At 39.6% G+C, this 20,131-nt stretch overlaps 1 protein-coding gene across 7 annotated transcripts in view; it reads right to left on the minus strand.

The window, feature by feature from the left end:
* The window catches only part of JADE2 (jade family PHD finger 2), a 179,242-nt gene that overhangs the window by 123,664 nt on the left and 35,447 nt on the right, over window positions 1–20,131 (minus strand). Inside the window, exon 2 of one of the 7 annotated variants that reach the window (XM_072629924.1) lies at window positions 19,793–19,842. The exons of the other annotated variants lie outside the window; for them this stretch is intronic. The gene's annotated coding sequence lies outside the window, so the exon portion shown is untranslated. The remainder of the gene's footprint in view (window positions 1–19,792; window positions 19,843–20,131) is intronic. 7 annotated transcript variants of the gene reach the window in all.

Below are 20,131 nucleotides of genomic sequence, written 5' to 3' on the forward strand. Positions count from 1 at the left end.
GTGAAGTCCTGCATTCCAAGTCCTGTTTTTGAAAACTGCTGGCCATGGGGACTTTAGGCAAGAGCTTTAACTTCTCAATGCCACAAGCAACTCTCTAAGATAGTAAGCAGCACAACAGCTGCTGATGAAGGAGAAAGTTTCCTCACTGGGAATTCTCTACCACAATGGATGCAAAAAAGAAGAGAGCCTAAAAACTGTGATTCTTAGCACTTTCTGTCTTCCATCACAGAAGCAGCAAAGGCCACCCATGTCGCTGAGAGCCACTTCATATTTTTTGTTACTTTATAATTTGCCATGGTCAAAGAATTCATCATCTAGAAGCCAACATAATAATGATGAACCTTTCCATATTCAAACAGGATGATCCTTTATACAACATTCATCAATGAGACCATATTGTAAGTCTTTTCACCTTGGTAAAAGATAGGAAAGATAGAACTCAAGGTCATTTGCCCATCATTCATGCATGATAAGGCATTGAAGTAGGTCTTCTGTGGAAGTAATGCATTCAAGTGTATAAAAAAGCAACCATTACAAGGAAAAGACTGACTTGCTAAATTCCATCTTACAAAGGACAGAACAAGGACAAACTATTTTTAATGAAGTTAGACCTATGAAAAACCTTGATTACAACTAAATGACCTTAGATGTCCTGATTTTTATACTCTTAAGAGACTCCTCTCTGGCCCATTTCTAAGATTTTGTCTTTGTGAGTGGACCCTGAGAGGACACTACATATGAGACAAGATACACTGACTCCAGAGAGAAAAGTCTCCAGAGCTTGGTATGGAGATAGCAAGCACACTTATGAAATGCGCTTCAGTGACTTCTCATCTGAAAACGGGACAGTTGAACAGCTGCCAGATTTCTGTTTTTAAATCATAGCCATTTTTTATTTGAACAGCTGCTAAATGAAGCAGCACAAATCAGTATTTTTCTTAACCTGGGAAAACAGCGAAGCTTTCCTATTAAAAATGCAATAAAAATCTCTCTCAGGCTTGGAGCTGAGAGGTGGTGTCTTGGCCAAGAGCAAATTTTTGCAGCTAAATTAGTTATCAAACTCCGTAGAAGAGTTGGGAATGGACATTCCAGGCACAACCTCAGACTAAATTAATATGAAATCTTTTTTTAAATTACTGAACATCTTGTTTCCAGTCCTTTGTTGAAGGTAACACTGATCTTCTTCCTCTTAAAGAGAATGTATTACATCTATTTCTCCCGCAAGACAAATCCCAAAGGCCAGACTTCAGGTTTGCTTTCTACCTGGCGAGATCCTTTCTGATTCTTACTAAATGTGAATTACATTTCGCATGCTTTAGCTTAATGACTCCATTGTAGCTGTGAAAGAAATCAACACTTCGGAAAAATAAATCAACTCCCATTCATTCAAGACCAACGCAAAGGTAATCCTATAGGCAAAAGAGAATGAACATGGGTCTGGGCGAATTAACAGAAGAGAGTGTGTGTGTGTGTGTGTGTGTGTGTGTGTGTGTGTGTGTGTGTGTGTGTGTGTGTGTGAGAGAGAGATAGAGAGAGAGAGAGAGAGAGAGAGAGAGAGAGATGGGGGAGGGGTGTGCAGCAGATAAATTCACATGGCTTACCCACATGGACAAATGATCAGTGTATCTCCCAACGTCAGGCCTATGATTCTTTCTGTCCTAGACAGGACCAAGTTGAAAGGAACTTTAGGTCACCTCAACCAACCCCGGCAGACAAATAAATTCCTTCTACAAGTGATCACTTATCCTGTGCTTAAACTCTGTCCAACAACAGAGAACCCACAAACATCCAAAGGCAGCTTCTTCTATTGTTGACACCTTGTCAGCTTCTTACAGCCAGCTAAAATCTGCCTCCTTTAACTTCTTAGGGTAATGAGTTCCTAGTGGTTACTTCAAGTTAGGTACAAGGTAAAGTGAGACTTGCTTTTAATGAACGTCAAAGAAAGAAGGGTCTTTGTTATAGTATTTGAAATGTGGGTTTATTTCTCCCTTCTGTATTCCTGTATTTATTTTATAGGTTTCTGTCCTTGCCCTTCTCAAACTTTGCCTCTCTAAATCAACCAGTCCTAAATCATATAGCCTTGATATAGTACTATATACTACTTTGTAGCTGTGTGGACATGAATATTTAAATACTGCTTCTCTTCTCCACCAACTCCATCCTCCAACAGAATGAGAGCAGGGAGAGTTTTATTTTTGTCACTGTATCTCCAGTGCCCAGCTCATAGCAGGTACTTAGTAAAATGTGGAATGTTAAGTGAATGAATGAGCAGTCTTCTCTAGACTTCACCATCTATAAAATAAGAATAAAAATCTCACTCTCAAAGGGCTGTTGCAAGGAAGATGAGATGAGAGAATGAATGGAAAGGGGATCTGCAAACTGTAAAGGGCTGTAGAAAGATGAAATGTTAGACTTTTATCGTAACTGTAGGCTGGCAAACGGTGTCCTAGGTCTCCCTTCAAAGAGACAAGAGTGGCAAGGGATGCCAGAGCCTCCCGGGGAAAATTCTTCCCTTCTTTGAAGAGTATCCCTATCCTTAATTCCTTCTACTACACTGAAAACATGTTCCATCTGGTTTTCCCTCAACAGAGATGTTAGATTTGAAGGATTAACAAAGACAAACACAGATAGATATCCACAGGGGATCGTCTGTAGACCTAAACTCTAATCAGAATAGAAATTGCTGAAGGTTCTCGGTGAGGCAATCAACTTTTGTCCTACTCATTCTAGTCTGGAATGCATCACATGCTTTTTAGGAACATAGGATCATAGATTATAGATTAGAAGGGATCTCAGAGGTCATCTTGTCCAACCCCTTCCTTTTATAGATGAGGAAATGGAGGCTGAGAGGTGAAGGAATTTGTCTCAGAGTGAGAGAGTTAAAGCCATGATTCAAACCTGTACACCTTCCATCATGTCACACAAACTTCAGTGTGGATCAAGTGAGGAGGTAAAATGACAACCTGAAAACTCCTTCCCTTCTAAAATGATGACTTCCAACATCATTTTGTGAATGGGGAAATCAAGGCCCAGAACAAGAAACGAATTTGCCCAGGGTAACAAAAACAGTTGGAATTCAAATGTAGGACAAATGATGACAAATCCAGCATTCTTTTTTCAAAACTACATCATGGTTCATTCCAATTTTAAAATCCTATGACCCCATGTAGATGCTGCTTATGTCCCCCTAGGAGAAATAATTTTCCTACTTTCTACCCAATAGCTGAGTTCTTTATAACTTCTGTTCTTGAATAGTTCTAGGAGATGATACTTAGGCTTAAGATGGTTACCCCAATGCTCTTTTATACCTATCAAAAATCAATGAATTAAGTCTGTAAGGTATCACCTCCTCCAAGGAGGCCTCGGTCATACTCACTCCAAACCTGTTCTCGTTCTCTCTCTTTCCCTCTCCCTCTCTCTCTCCCTTCTGAATTTGTAGAACACTAAGAACCTGAGATGCTCATTCTGTTACTTAACCATATCCTGTCTTAAATAACTAGCTATTTTTTCTAAGGCAGTCCTATCTTCCCAATTTGGGAGTTCCAGGTCTGCCCCACAACAAAGCAGAAGGGTGGGGGCACTGTACAGCTGCTCATTAACCACTTTTAACTAAATCAAAGTAAACTGCCTAGATACCAGAGAAAACAGCACAGAGGAATGAACTCCTATTAAAAAGTTTTGGTTTTACATTACTGTCATTTCTGGATATAACTGTCACTTCCCTCCTTCCTCCAAATCAAATCCTTTCCCTTGGAAAAAAGAAAACTAGTTAACCAAATATAATCAAGTGACCTCATCTGACAACAAAAAACATTCTGCACCCAAAGTCCCCTGATCTGCTGCCAAGAAAAGGGAAGTACGCTTCATTTTATGTCCTCCAATACCATTCATGGTTTTCCAGTTAACCAGAGTACGTTAGCCTTATATTGCTATTCTGGGTATTATTTTGCTCTGTTATCCATTCTTTAAAATCCTCCTGTGAGTTTTTCAGAATTCCTCATGTTCACCATTTTTTACTATATAATACGATTTTATTGTTTAGTATACCACAGTCTGCTCAGTCATTTACGAGTTGATCCCCACCCCCAACCCTTCAGTTTTTTGCTATCATGCAAATTGCTTCTCTAAGTATTTTGATTTAGATTGGAACTCAGTTTCTGTCTAACCTCTCTGAAGCAATCACTAGGTGAAAGAGCGTGAGCAGTTTAGTCACTTTTCCTGCATAATTCAAATTGCAATTCAAAAAGTCAACTAATTCCTAGATCTACCAACAGCATATTATTGTGCCTGTCTTCCTGTAGCCCAACATCGACAATTCATTTTTTATTATCACTGCCAATTTGCAAGGTGAGGAGAAATCTGAGCTATTTTAATTTGCATTTTTTATTAGTAAACTGGAAAATGCTTCCTTATGATTGTTTACTGCCTTCAATTCTTTTTGAAAACTGTTCTTATTCTTTAACCACTTACTACGTACGGGGGAATGGAGATGAGTTTTTACTTTATAAGATGAAGGTTTGACTTCTTCTTTCACTGCCACATTTATTTAGGCTCCTATGCTCCTAGAAATATTCTTTCTTTTCAGGATATAACTAGTGTCTCATGGATAATCATTCTATGTTGCACACGTTCCTTGAGAGCAAGGAGAGAAATCCCCAGGCACAACTCCAGGTTCTCTTCCCTTTCCTCACCCCTTCTCCGGTATCTGCGGTAAAGCAACATTATTAACACAGACATCCAAATAAACAGCACAAGTTTTCCCAGGTGTATTCTTGACAACACCATGCAGCATCTTTCTTCAAATGGCAACACCCAATGCCATTTAGAAATCTCAAAGCATGGGTCCCCATCACCCAAAACGTGACACTGAGAAGGTGGCACCAGTAAGGTTTCTAAGCTACACATAGACATACCTTACAGTGATGAAGTGGAAACAAATGCTGGACTGGAAGCCAGAATATCTGGGCTGCAGTCTTACTACCTCATTGTATGAACTTGGACAGTTCCCTTACACTACCTGGCTTTCTCCTTGGCTCTTCTGTAAAATGAAGGGGTTAGATTAGATGACCTCTAAAGTCCCTTCCAACTCTAAATCTATAATCCTATGGCTTTGGCCCCCAGTGACTTCTTTCTGTCAAGTCCCATGGCACTCAATATTTGTAACCACCTAGCTGACACTTGGGACATGCAGCCTTACCCTATAATTATTCAAATGAATTTTCTCTCCCTAGTAGCTATAAGGAACTTCTAAAGTTGGGAGCCAGGACAAGGTCTTCTCCTTTTTATATTCCCCCAAATACCTAGCACAGGAGGAGTTCTGTAGTTAGTAGCTGACTAAGTCAACTGAGTGAATTGTAGTTGGGTACACAACGAAAACCTAGATGAGGGAGACATTTCCTTAGTCAGCTAACAGCAGCAGCAGGTTCACTAAATACCCATAAACTTTGTTATTTTCCCTAATGGAACGTAGGAAAAGTAGGGAAGGAGGAAAAGGAGGAAGGTAATAAACATTTATACAGTGCCTACTATATGCCAACCACTGTGCTGAGGATCTTTACAACCATTAAGGAATAGAAAATTGATAAGCCAGATAAGAACAGATCCTTGAGAATAGCCAACAACACACTCAAAATAAAAGTTGCATTTGTCTTTGAAATGTAGTGGGACTTACTAGGCATATATGCCAAGGAGGCACAGATGATAAGAAAAAGGCCGGATATACACTAAAATAATGAGCAGCACTTTTTGTGGTAGCAAAGAACTGGAAACAAAATATATGCCCACTGATTGGGAAATGGCAAAATAAAGTGTGGTAAAAGAATGTAATGTCATTTTCAGTAATATAATGTTATATCCAGTCATTTTTCAGTCATGTCTGACTCTCTGTGACCTGGTTTGGGGTTTTCTTGGCAAAGATGCTGGAGTGGTTTGCCATTTCCTTCTTCAGTTCATTTCACAGATGAGGAAACTTGAGGCAAACAGGATTAAGAGACTTGCCTAGGGTCATACAGTTAGTAAGAATATGAGGCCAGATCTGAATTCTGAAAGTTGAGTCTTTCTGACTCCAGGCCCAGCACTCTATCCGCTGTACCACCTACCAACCCAATGGAGTATTACTGTGCTATAAAAAAATGACAAATATGATGACTACAGAGAAGCATGGAAAAACAGACATGAACTGATGCAGAATAAAGTGAGCAGAGCCAAGGAAACCACATACACAATGAATTTACAACACTGTAACTGGAAAGGACAGCTGCAAAATAATCAAAAGTGAATGTTGTAAAATTACAAAGAACAAACAGCCCCAAAGAAGAGATCTGAGAAGCTACCCCACTCCACTTCTGTACAAAGGTAGGGCGTCCATGGTTCTAGAACACTGATTATATTTTCACACTCTTTTAATGGACTGATTGGTTTTCCTTTTTTCTCTTCTTCCTCTTTAATATTTTTTGTCATTACATGGAATGATTCTGGGGCAGGAGGAGAAAGAATACTGGGAGAAATTTTTGTGATATAAAAACCAAAGATCCAATAACAATGTATTTAAAAAAGAAATGAAGGGAGACACAAACACTCACTGCTGTGGCTCTCAAAAGCTAAAAGGGAAAAATTAGAGGAGGTGACAGCAGGGCCTCTTTTCATGTGTCTCCTATGCTAAATGTTTCCAGAATAGGCTCATTCCTTCAAGGCCTTCAGTCAATGGATCATAGATTTAGAATTAGGAGGACCTTTAGATTTCACATTTATAATTCATACAGTACTGTCTGCCTCTTCAGTGGGCGGGGGAGGTGGGAGGGAGGGAGAGAATCTGGAATTCAAAGTTTAAAAAGAAAAGAATGTTAAAAATAATAATGTTTTTAAAAGTAGGAACTTTATTATGTAGTCATGAGTTAACTGAGGCCTAGAGAGGCCAAATGATTGGCCCAAGACTACACAGGTAGTAAGGAAAAGAGACAGAATCTGACTTGGAACTTGAATTGAATTCCCAACCCTGACAATTTACTAGCTGCTGGGTGACAGTGAATTCAACCGGCCTCTTAGAGTTTCAAGTTCCCTTTTTACAAAGTGTGCATAATATCTGCATTCCCTGCCTCATGAAAAGCTGTTTCAAGGAGAGAGCTTTGTAAACTTGGAGGGATAATGTTACTGTAACTACAACTGGAAAAATCATTAAACAAAATGTGCCTCAACTTCCTCATCTGTAAAAAAGTGGAGGGTGGGAATGGGCTTTGAGTTATTTCAAAGAAAACAAATCTTAAAATACAAGGTAAAGTATGTATGTGTACGTGTGTGTGTGGGGGGGTGTCAACAGGGGACAGTAGAGGGAGCAATCTACATATGGTGAAATAGAAGCACTAAATTAAATGACTTCTCCCTCTTCTCCTCTCTCTTTCCCTTAACCTCCCTACTTCCTAGTGCTGCGCTATTATCCCAGCAAGGCCAAATCTGATAATCCACTTGAAGATAATGGTAGGATTACCACATTCTTGGATATCCCCCACCCTAGATCCTGAAAGGGTCTTTACCCTGACCTCTCACTTAGGTCAACTTCCTTAGAAAGCAAACTCCTGAGGGCAGAAGGCTTTGACATCAAAGTATCTCTGGAAAAAAAAGCCTCATTTTCAATGAGCCCATTTGAGTCAGGCCTGAAGTGAAAGGTCCAAAAACATAGCAGTAAATGGCCAACACTTGCTGGATCCAGGACTCTTTGTTCAATGTGATGACGTGGCCCAAGGCCACTATTGATAAACACCTCATCTCTAGTCTTTCTTGACAGTTCCTGCCTCTACCCAAGCCCTGATTAGTGTGCCACAAGCATCTTAATGACAATTATTCCCTGAGAGGTCATGTCCCTTGACCTCTAGCCTCACTTCCTCCTGCACCCTCATCTCTTTTAAGACCACATATTTATAAGCATGAATTTGTTGCCTCCAAGAGACTGGGCTCCCACTTGTCTCATCTAGTTTTCCTCAGACATAAAACTAGATGCCAGCTGAGATCAACAGGAGTCATCTCTTGGAACATACTTCCTAGGCTGTTGGTAACTGGTCTTCCAAAATGGCAGAATAGTAAGAGACTTATGGGAGGGGGGTGTCACCTGCATCATCCAGCCTGACTTAGTTTGCCAGGTTAGAAAGTAGAATCAGTCTTGGCAGACAGCTCACCACCAGGCCTGCCAGGCCCTTCAGATATAACTTTGCACGCTACATGGTAGCCCCAACCCAGAAAAAGCAAGTCATCAACTGCATCCTTTTGTGATCTGTCCTGTCTACCTCAGAGGATACGAATCAGGGACTCTGTCTTGTTGGCCATCAGCATCAGGCTTAATAAAGCATTGTAACAATCACTTAACATTTGAGGAATACTAGGTCATCTGACTAACATCCTTCAAAAGCCCCTGAATGCCTACTTCCTCCAGGAAGCCTTCTGGGACTAACCAGGTTCTCCGAACCTCAAGTAGTGACAGTCCTCACTCCTATAATTTGCCTAGAGTTCTTGTGTGTTTATTTGGTTGGCCAAACTGGACCTCTGATCTCAATAGTGTAGGGCACTACAGTGAGGATACTCCATCTACCAATGTAGATCACAGCACCTGCTTGCAACTTACAGAAAACTAACTGTAACACTGTTAAGTGACTTGCTCAGGGACACACAACTAGTATGTATCAGAAGTAGGATTTGAACCCAGGTCTTCCTGGCTCTCTAGCTATTATCACAGTGGTTCTCACTAAATTTCCCATATATTTTTAATTGCTCTTGAGTTGGGATTCCCACCCCACATCATGGTACAACCTAACCTCTCTGTGAACGTGAGGGATTCCCAGACCCTACTCAGGGTCAAATACCATGGCCAAAGATGGGAGGAGATGTCACTGATCTCAGCAAACAGAGCTAGAATGGCCTTAGAGATGACTTTGGTACAATTTCTAAACACTCTCACTTTAGAGAGAGGAGAAAAAATGGAGACGCTAAGAACAGATGCAAAACCATAGGGTCATGAACTTTGGACAGAGCTAACTTGTCCAAAGTCATGGAGCCAGAGGCAGAACACAGGGGTTTGGATGCCCTGTCCAGAGTTCTACACCACTACAATAGTTTTCAAACTTTTTTTTGATTGCACATCTCTTTAGTAAAAATGTCTGGGGATTTGCTCACAATATATAAGTGCATATTGATAAATTACATACACATATTAATGTGATTCACTCTGTTCAACTGAAAGCAAAAACAGGTACATTGTGTGACTTCTGGTACACCTATTCTGCACTATGATTGGAAGGGCCCCTCAATCCTTTAAGCCACCTTAACCTGATACCTCTACTCTGGTGTGTCTAAGTACCAGACCCTGGCCATCACCAATCCCCTCAGACTCAAGAAAAGAGGGAACTCGCCCTGATTCCATTCTGGCCCCATAAATCTTCCAAGTGATTTGGAAGTCTCTGGCACCACTCTCCCCAACAAGAACCATCCCTCTTTATTGCTCCATATCTCGTGTCCTGCCCAAGCTTTTGCTAGAATATATACTGAATAAACCTGCTTGTGCCCCCTCCATTATGATATGATTTTGGAGCCGGTCTTCTTTCCATGAAATTTCAGAATCAATTCTATACAAGGTTATTCATAAGATAATTCCTAAACCATCAGGTCACTTCCCTGGTCAAGAACCATCAACTGTTCCCCAAACCCTACAGAATCAAGTCTAAAACATTCAGTCTAGCAATGTGGCCTAAAATCTAGTGACTTCCCTCCAGTTTAGCCCAAGGCTGGACACATAGGGATGCTAAAGGCACTTGGAGTGTTTCTTATGTTCTTTTACATCTGTTTAGTCATCCAGTCCTTGAAACAATCCTAGGAAGGAAAAGAGGGAGGATAGTAATGACCCAGTTTGTCTCAGGTCACTGAATGATAGTCATAGACTCCAAAGCTGTTAAGGACCTCAGGGGAACATAGTCAAACACTCCTCATTTTACAGATGAAGAAAGGAAGGATTTGCATGACTGCATATGTATAATCTATATCAAATTGCTTGCCTTCTCAAAGCATGGAGAAGGGAAAGAAGGAGGAAGAGAACTGGAAACTCAAAATTTTTAAAAGTCAATGTTAAATTTTTTTATACATAATTGAGAAAACATAAAAGACTAAAATTTTTTGAAAAAATAAACAGAAAAGAAAGTAAAGGCAAAGGAGGGAAGAGACTTTTATCCAAAGTAAATTACTCAATGAGCTGGTATTTAAGACCAAATCTTATGGCTGTTTCATACCACTTGAGCAGACCACTTGAGGGGAAATCCAGGGATTCTCAATAAACTCTAAAGAATAAGTTAAGGAAAGGGTGAGTCATTTATTATCCTTCCTCAGTGGGCTTTTCTCTTAATTCTGGAACAATGCAGTCATATCTAGGGCCCTGAATATGCTGGAAGGAGCAGGGCCTCCACTGGAATCTGGGGAACCTTACTTTCACAAGTACTCAAATGGTCTCTAATTTTAGATGGGGAAAGTAAGAAAAGTGCTGATCCGAGAAACCAAAGCATCAGGGGACTTTTCTGTCCCATGCAAATATTTCCCTCCTGCCAGCCTTGGCCTACACACCTGTTTCCTCCCTCGGATTGGGGGACTGAATTTCTCTATATAGACTGTCTGAAAGTGGGGAAGAGAGGCAGGATTTCAGTCTTTTGTCTGGTCTGAAGGCAGAGCACATACCTTCTCCCTCCTGTCTCACAGTCTCAGAACAAAACAACCTTCCCCTGGGAGGACCCAGCACCTGTTACTTCATGCCATCCCCAAACAAACCCAGAGAGAAAGAGAACTGAAATTATTATCCCCATTTCACAGAAGAGAAAACTGAAGTTCTGAAAGGGGAGGGGGCTTATGTGGATAAAAAGATGCCTTTGGAGCTATGAAGGTCTAGATTCAAGCCCACCTGAGACGCACTGGATGGGGTACTGAAGAAGGTACAGACTTGCATATATTTATAAAGGGAGTTGCTTCATCTGAGAGTTCTCTATACCAATAAAACCACAAGTGCAGTCCTTGGGTCATGAAGCGGATAGAGCACTGGATCTGGATTTAGGAAATCTTGAGTTCAAATTCCACTTCAGATACCTACTAGCTGTGTGACTGTGGACAAGTCACTTAACCTCTTTCTGCCTCAGTTTCCTCCTCTGTAAACTGGGAATAATAAAAACCTACCTTGTAAGATTCTTTGTGAAGATCAAATGAGATATGTCAAATGCTTTGCAAACCTTTTAGTGCTACATAAAGGCAGCTGGCAAGGCAGAATGTGACTATTACTATAAAAAGCTGGCCCCTGCTCATTCAAATCTTTCTTATCTTACAAGACCCTGATTATAGTCTATCTCCTCCAAGATTTCCCTGACTATACCAAGCCCCACTGATCTCTCTGTGCTCTGATTCCTACCAAGTCTTCATTTATTACACACTGTCTTATGCTGAGGAGGGGAGAAGATGGCAGAAAGAGCCCATAACCTGGGTCTGAGTCTCACATATCTGACGCATCCCAGCTAGGTGCTCTTGGGCAAATCACTTAACCTCTCAATGCCCCTGGCAACTCTAAGACTTTGGAGTTGCTGATCTGCCTTCCCCATACTAGTTTGCTCAACATGCTCCCTGAAGGAAGGTCCAGTTTGGACAAAAACAACACCACCAACACCCACAGTACATAATGTGTGTGCTATTTACCTACTATCTCCCATGGCTGTGATGAGGATGAAAGAGATAATAGATGTAAAGTGCTATGTAAATGTCATATAAGGTAATTATTTGTCCAAGACAGAATGAATTCTCTTTCCCCCCAAACACATATCACTCCCCAAATCTCCCTACTTCTGTCAAATGCCCCACCATCCATCTGATCCCTAAGGTTCACAATTTCATGGCTCCTCCACCTCCACACTTCACCCCTCCAACCAGCTTCTTGAATGATTTCCCTATCTCAGGTCCCTCCCTCCTTCTGCCCATCCTCCAAACCCCAGCTAAATTGACATTCCTAAAGTACGGAGCTTACCATGTCACTGCCCTGATGAACAAACTCTGGAGCTCCCTGTTACCTCTATAACAAAATACACACTCCTCTGTCGTTTAAAGCCTTTCACCATCTAGTTCCAAACAATCTTTCCAAAGCTGTTTTATATTGTTCTTACCCTTCTTAAACTCACTTGAGAGTCAAGCCAGACAGGACCTCTTACAACATGTTCCTCATAGGTTGCAGTCCCTTCTCTGTGCCCTGAAACACTATCTTCCATGCCTGGAATGCCTCCTTGTCTCCACCTATTATAATACCTCATTTCCTTGAAGTACAGCTCAGACATCATCTCCCTCATGAGGCTTTTTCTGATTTCTTCCCACCCTACCCTAATTCCCAATTACCTTGTAATTATTTTGTATGTATTTACAGTTATTCCTTCCACATTGAGAGTTTCCCCTTAGAGGTTTCAATATATCAAGGATCAGCACAAGAAATTAAATGGGAATTTGGGGGAGTTTTGCTGAAGTCACAGACGACACTCAAAGACAAGTAGACAACACAGAGACAGGGACCAAACACTTAACCCAAATTTTACAATAAGATACTGTAAACACCCCATTAAAGAAAAAGAAAAAGGAAAAACTCCAACTTCTCTGCTACGAAGGGACAGCCAAAAAATTACTTGGATAGGATTTTCCAGATCACAAGGCACCACGCCCCTAAACCCTGCATGGTGGAAGGAATAACTTTTTATGTAGATACTGTCTCCCCCAAAAGAATATAAACTCTTTGAGGTCAAGAACTATTTTACTTTTGCCTTTGTACACCCAAAACACTGAAAATTCCCTGCCACAGAGTAAGTACTTAATAAATGCCTGCCTGATTGATGGATCTGAGGACTGCTGGTAATTTGCCTCAGGGCCAGATGGATTTATCACGAGCGGATTCTCATTCATTCATTCATTCAACATTTATAGAGGCTTACTATGTTCAAAGTAATAGGCCAAGCTGCACTATCATTTCCCAAAGGCATCTCCCCAATCTTCAGTCTCTTTCTGGAGTGATTTGCAAATGTAAGTATGTGCTAGGAAGGCTAAGGTAGAAGAGTTCCCTCCTTTCTTCAAGAAAAGTACTTCAGCCCAGATTTTCTCCCTCCTTTGTGACATTAGTAAGTTTCCATTTAACAAAGGGTAGCATCATGAAAGAATAGAAAAAGTGCTAGACTGCAAGCCATGCCCATACTTGGGTTCAAATCCTAAGTCTGGCACATTAGAGTCATTTGCCCTGTAGAAAGTCATTCAACCTCTTTCAAGGCTCAGTTTTCTCATCTGTAAAATTATACTTACAGTATCTACCACAAGGGCTATTTGAGAAGCTCAAATGAGATCATCCATGTAAAAGGCAGAGCGCTATCTATGTAACTGCTATTAATATTCAACAAATCTTTCCCGAGTGCCTATCCCATGAAAAGCAGCCTGGGAGATCACAAGGGAAACTGGTTCTTGCCCTCAGTGTAGAGATAAGATACATCCCTCTCAGCACATATCAATCGAAGACTCAAACAATGGTAAGAGAGGAGGCTGTTACAAGATAGCTCCTGATTAAATGCCATGAGTGTTGCAGACAAGGGTTAGAGGAGTTCAGAAGAGGGAGAGGTCACCAGGAGCTTGGCATCCTATTTTCTCTCTAACATCTGCAAAGAAGGGTCTCCTCCAAATCATAGAACTTAAACAAGAATCCTTTCACTGCGCCCCCCAACAAATCATGCCACTGCCTCTAGAATCACAGGCCAGAAATCAAATCTCTCTTTGGATTCTTACTATGTGATCTAGGGCAAATTGCTCAGCTTTTCTGGACTTCAACTGCCTCACTGGTAAAATGAGGGAGTTGGTGCAGATGGCCCCAAAGGTGCCTTCCCACTAGAAATCTCTTCAGTGAGGACTGATCCAGCCTTCTCCAAAGAACTTAACCCACCGCCTCCCAATAATTCTCTATCCTTACCTTGTATTACTACCCTCCACATCCTTTATGTTCCTCACATATCAAAGCATGGCTATGCCTTTGAAAGTTATTTTTTTCTTATTCCTAGGATGTTTCTCTTCCCCCCTCTTTGCCTGCTAAATCTCTTCCCATTCTTTAAAGCAAAATTCAAATGCCACCTTCCTCCAGGAAGCCTTCCTCTATCCCCCAATGACAGACTGATAACAACATAGTACTTTGTACCGCTTCAACAAATACATAAGATAGAATCAGCTTCTCATCTGTGTCTGTGCCTTACTCTCCCTACTAGACTATAAACTCCATGAGAACAGGGATGATTTACAATTAATTTTTGTATTTCTCCCTGTGCCTAACATAGGGTTGGCTGTACATGTTTTAGGAACTTTAATAAATGCTTGCTCTTTACTCTTGAGGGTATGTAGTTCAAGGTCACCTGATGGTGGTTGGGAAAGGCCCCCAACTCATATAGTTGAACCCCACCTCTATCTAGAACTATATTTAAGCTATCTCACACAGTCAAATATTTTAACTAGCAGCTCTCTCCAAAAGGGAGGTTCCTCATAACATCATTTTTGTCTTTTACAATGTCAAAGAGCAAGCCTGGCATCAGACTTTGTATCCTAGATCCTGAGAAGCCAAGGCCATCAGAACAGGTAGCAAAATTGAGGGATCCAACCCTAGTTAGAAGAAAACAATTGCTGATTGAAGTTCTATTCTCTGGAAAGAGCTTTTCTATCCCACCAGCCAAAAAAAAAAATCACAACTCCCCAAAGGACATCCACAGGATGTTAATGATACACAGAGCTCAAAAAAACTTTGGAGTGGATGTGACCTTAGGGATCCACATTTCACAGATGAGAAAACTGCAGCCCGGAGTGAGGAAGCATTGCAACCTACCCCACATCAAAAAGCAAGGTAGTAGCACCTTCATCTTTTGACTCCTAGCCCTCAAATCTTGCCTCTATACTATACTGGTCCAACCCTCTAATTTTAGTCTATTTAGAGAATCATTTTTCTTAGAAGCTTACCACATCTCTAGCTCAACAAGACAAACACACAAAAGGAAATAAAATACTAAATAAAACCACTGACACTCCTTATTTTACAGATAAAAATCTGAGCCTTTGCTCAAGATCACAGTCTCAATGCCAGGTTTGCTACTCTCAACCAATCAAGAAGCATTTATTAAACACCTACTACTTGCCAGGCACTGGGCTAGCACTTGAGATACAAAGACAAAGAGCAGAAGAGTATAGGCTCTCAAGCAGCTTGTGTTCTCATTCCAGTGACATCCGTAAACATAAAACGCATGCAAAGTAAATAATGAGGAAACCTTGACAGTAGTAGCAGGAGAGGGAAAAGAGGCTGTGGGGAGGGGAAAGCAGACCAAGAAAGACTGGTTTTATAGGAAACCAGGGATTCCAAGAAGGCTAAGTGGGAAGAGTGTTTCATGCACAGGTAGGGAGTAGGAGATGGAATGTGAGAAGGCCAACCTGGCTGGACTGCAGAGGGCAAGAAGGGGAGTTATGCCTAATAAAGCTGGGGCCAGGTCACAAAAGTCTTTAAAAGCCAAACAGAATAGTTTCTATTTGATCCTGGCTGTAAACAAGGAACTGATGGATTTTATTGGGTAGGCGGGGTATGTAAGGAAGGGAGATCAATTAGGAGGTCTGGAAACAACAGTAATAGTCTAGGTGAGAAATGATGAGAGTACAAGCTAGAATAGGAATAGAGAAGGAGATTTAATAGGACAGATGTTATGAAAATAAAAAGGCATAGCTCCGCCAATAGCTTAGATATATGAAGTGATGAAGAGTGAGCACATGGGTCCAATAATACTGAGGATGTGAATCTGGGATGGTGATACCCTTGACAGAAATAGTGAACTTCAAGGGCACTAGGTAGTACAATGGACAAAGCACTGGTCCTGGAGTCAGAAGAATCTGGGTTCAAACACTTACTATCTGGTGTGACCCTGGGCAAGTCACTTAACCCCAACTGCCTAAAAAAAAAAAGAAAGAAAAGAAATAGGAAACCTTAGAAGAACAGTGGGTTTGAGGTAAAGAAGTTCTATATCCGAATCCTATGACTAATAAGATGGAAGACTAAACATTTTTTCTGATTTTCATAATCTCTTAAAACTCTTCAAAATAAAAATGATGAGACAGAAAATCTTCAAAGGTTAAGATACCAGGAAAGCCTAATAAGGAAACAATATGATGAATTAACAGCAGAGGAAGATAATCCCTAAACCATAACTCACTCACTCTGGCTTCTAGCCTCTGGCAAAGTGACACAGGCTTATGCTCTGGGATCCATGCAGCCATTCCCTTGCTTGTGCTGAAATCTCTACTAGCACATCCCTCTATCCAGGGCCTCACCCCATCATTCTAGGGCAAAAAGTAACAGAATTCAACTCTACCCACACTCAACCCCTTGAGGAGGAGGAGAAGTTATAGAAAAGCAGAAATTGGCTCTGCTTGGGATGATAGTATGCTTGCTATACTGTAGCAGTACTCAGCCAAAGAACTAAAGAACAAAGGGTGCCGGTTTGTGTGGGAAAGGGACTGGCATCTAGCTGGAGTTAGGTGTTTCCCCCCAAAAGTGTCCTGGAGCAGGGACTTAAACTGATGAAAAGTGAATTCTCTAGTATGAGAAGTCCTTGCTACAACTCGGAGTTCCAGACCTTGAGGAATATCACCATTAAAAGGGAAGGAGTCAGAAATTGAGCAATAAGGGGATATATAAAGGAGGAAAAAAAACAACCTGTAATTAAGAAAGATCTTAGAAAGAAGGAAACCCAGTTAAAAACCTTAAGCAGAAAAACCAGCAGGAAAAATATTAGTTACATTAGGGAAGAGAGCCTCCAGCATAACTAAACAAGTCCAAATACCTCTGAATAAAAAGAGATGGGAAAATGAATCAACATCTGATGAGGCAGATGACCCTGCTGGATTCCCAACAGAACACATAGGTGAGGAATCAAGAGAGAAATAATAGTCATAAAAGCAGAATTTGTAGCCTGTGTGGAAAAAAATTGTTTTTTAAATTACTGATTTGAAATCAATTTTAGAAAACTAAAAAGAAAAAAAACTGGCAAGAAAAACTTGAATCTACAATAGGAATGCTTTCCAGAGAAACAAAAGAAAAACTAAGAATACAAATACACACAAGTAAAGGATAATCTGGAAAAGAAGCAAAAAGCAATAATATTATAAGAACACAATCTCTAGAAAAGCAAAACATACTGATCTGGAAGACAGGATATATAGTGAGAACTTGGAAATCCTAAGTCCCAAGAGGAAAACAAACAAAAGAACCCCGAAAATCATAATATAAGAAATACAAGAACACCATCCAGAACTTCTGAACGCAGAAAACAAAGAACAAACTGAAAGAACTCACAGATTGCCTCCAGAAAAAACAAAACAAAAAACAAGGATGCTGTAAACTCCACAGCAGATTGTGGCTAAATTAAACAGTTACAATGGCAGGCAACAATTTCTTCAAAGGCATCAGAAGAATATAAATATAAAGGAAAAGAAATTTGAACAACAAACAGCTATTTCACACCTACTGAATAGGAGAGGCAGAAATGGAATGGTGATTCTCAAGATACAACCCAAGATGACTTAACCTGCAAACCTAAGTCTATTTCAATGAAATAGGACAGATACTCAGGAAAAGAGATTATCCTTGAAAGCAATCCTCCCAAAAGAAAAATGAACAGATTATTTGTTTCGCAAATACCCAGAAAACAAAAACAAATGAAAGATAAAGAAATACAGCAACCAAAGAAGACACAAATGATGAAAAAAAAATTCTAGAAAAAAAGAGAAAAACAACTTGAAAGAGAAAGCTATCTATTGGGTTAAAGACAAAAATAAGGAGATAGCAAGTATGGGACCACTAAATGATTTCTTCCTAAAAGTAAACAAGGAGATAACACTAAAAGCAGAACTTAAACAAAGGGAATGAGGGGAGAAAAAATACAGTGGATCAATCCTCACAGCACTTCTACAGGTGCATCATTGTCTTCTATGGAATTAAATTGCAGAAAGGGAGAAATCATGAAAGATGAGAGAAGAAGAGAGGAAGAAGAGAGAATTGCGTGATGTACACTAATCAAATCAACAGTAAACAACAGAGGTCTGAGGAAGAAGGCTTTCTTCTGGCAAAGGAAAGACTGAAACAAGAAAAAAGACAGGGAAATCTAGATTTAGTTGAGGGAGGAGGTCACACTAAAGAACATTCCTATGGAGGAGAAAAGTATACCCAAAAGATGGAGACCTTAAATAGGAATAATCTGCAGGGATTTTGATTCTTAGAGAAACCACTACTTTTAAGTGAGTATTGTGCCTCTGTGGCCATGTGCCTCAGGAGAGGGTTATCAGAACTCCTAGAGATACACCGGACGATGAAAGGGCATGGACCCATTTCTGGAAAAAGGGAAAAAAATGATCATGGGGAAATTAGTGGGTACTAAGAGACTACACAATCAGGGACACTGAAAAATTTTTACCATATCCTCTCTCTCTTATGTATGATAATTCTAAGAGTGAGTTACAACTGAAAAAAAGGGGAGAAGAGGAAGATCTACGGGACAATAAGATATACAAACCATGAAAGAAAAAATAAAGAAGTCTGGAACAGAAAAAGAAAAGGGAATCAATGAAGAGAACAATAGAAATAAAACCTTTTTTATAAAAAGGCAAAGAAAATGAAAAGTTTAAGCTAACAAAACACTTTGAAGGAGAGGAAAGAGCATCTTTACTTAACTAAGAGAAAAAAAAAGGGAAGAATTAGGCAACTAGATAAAAGGGTGAAAAAGAAATTAATAAGTAAAACTCAAAAACTGGGGAAAGGGTTCATAAACAGGTGGGAGAGGTTGAGAGTGAAATGCATAGAGTCTAGGAGCATCATTACATTAAGGTAAATTAAGCAAAAGTAACTGAAGAGGCAAAATACTGTAATATCCCAATTTGAAAAATAATGCACAAACGTATATACCAAATGGAAGGAAATAAACCCAACTTTAAATGTGAATGGATTAAGCAATTTAATAAGATAAAAGAGTGTCAGATTTGGTCAGAAAATAAAACTATACAACCACCTTCTGCTTATAAGAAATATACTTAAAAAGCAAAGATATACACAGAATAAAAATGAAGGACTGAAATAAAATTTATTAAGCATCAGGTGAATCCAAAAAAACAGCACTTGCAGTTATGCTACCACACAAAGCACAAATTCATAACATAAAAAATGATAAACAAGGAAACCACATTATGCTGAAAGGAACCAAAGACAATAAACCTATTACCGATATTAAACTTAAATGCTCCAAATGCTTTAGCATCTAAATTCATAAAAGAAAAATTAACTGATTTACAAGAAGTCATAGGCAGTACACAGTAATACTAGGAGATTTTAATGCCTGTCCCTCTCTCTCAGATTTGCACAAATCTAGGAAGATAAACAATACAGAATTGAGCCTAACTGAAGAAACTAGAGCTAAACAAAACAAAATTTTCAGTACCCACATGGAACTTTTACAAAAATTTACCATGCATTAAGGCAAAGAGATATTGCAAATAAATGTAAAAAATACAGAGATAGTAAACAAATCCTTTACAGACCATAACTCAATAAAAATAGTTAAGAGCTCAGGGAACACAAGCAAAAGACACAGAGTCAAAAAGAGACTAAAAACAATGAAATCCTAAATAATGAGTGGGTCAAAGAACAAACCATAGAAACAATAATTATATGAAAAGAAATTATAATGATGAAACAACATACCAAAATTCTGGGATGCAGCTAAAGCAGTCCTCAGGGGAAAAATTATATCCCTAAAAACATACATTAACAAAATAGAAAAGGAGAGGATTAATGAACTGAATATGCATTTTTAAAAACTAGAAAGTCAATAAATGAACAAATCTAAGATAAGCACAAAAGAAGAGATAATGAAAATTAGGAGAAATAGATAAGATAAAAATTAAGAAATAATAAACAAAACTAAGACTGGTTCTTTGAAAAGACTAATAAAATGGAGACACCTTCAGCCAACCTGATTAAAAAGAGGGCAGAAAATCAAATCAACAAAATAAGAAATGAACAAGGTTGAAATCACAACCA

The sequence above is a fragment of the Notamacropus eugenii genome, chromosome 1, assembly GCF_028372415.1.
Source record: "Notamacropus eugenii isolate mMacEug1 chromosome 1, mMacEug1.pri_v2, whole genome shotgun sequence".
Taxonomy (NCBI): Eukaryota; Metazoa; Chordata; class Mammalia; order Diprotodontia; family Macropodidae; genus Notamacropus; species Notamacropus eugenii.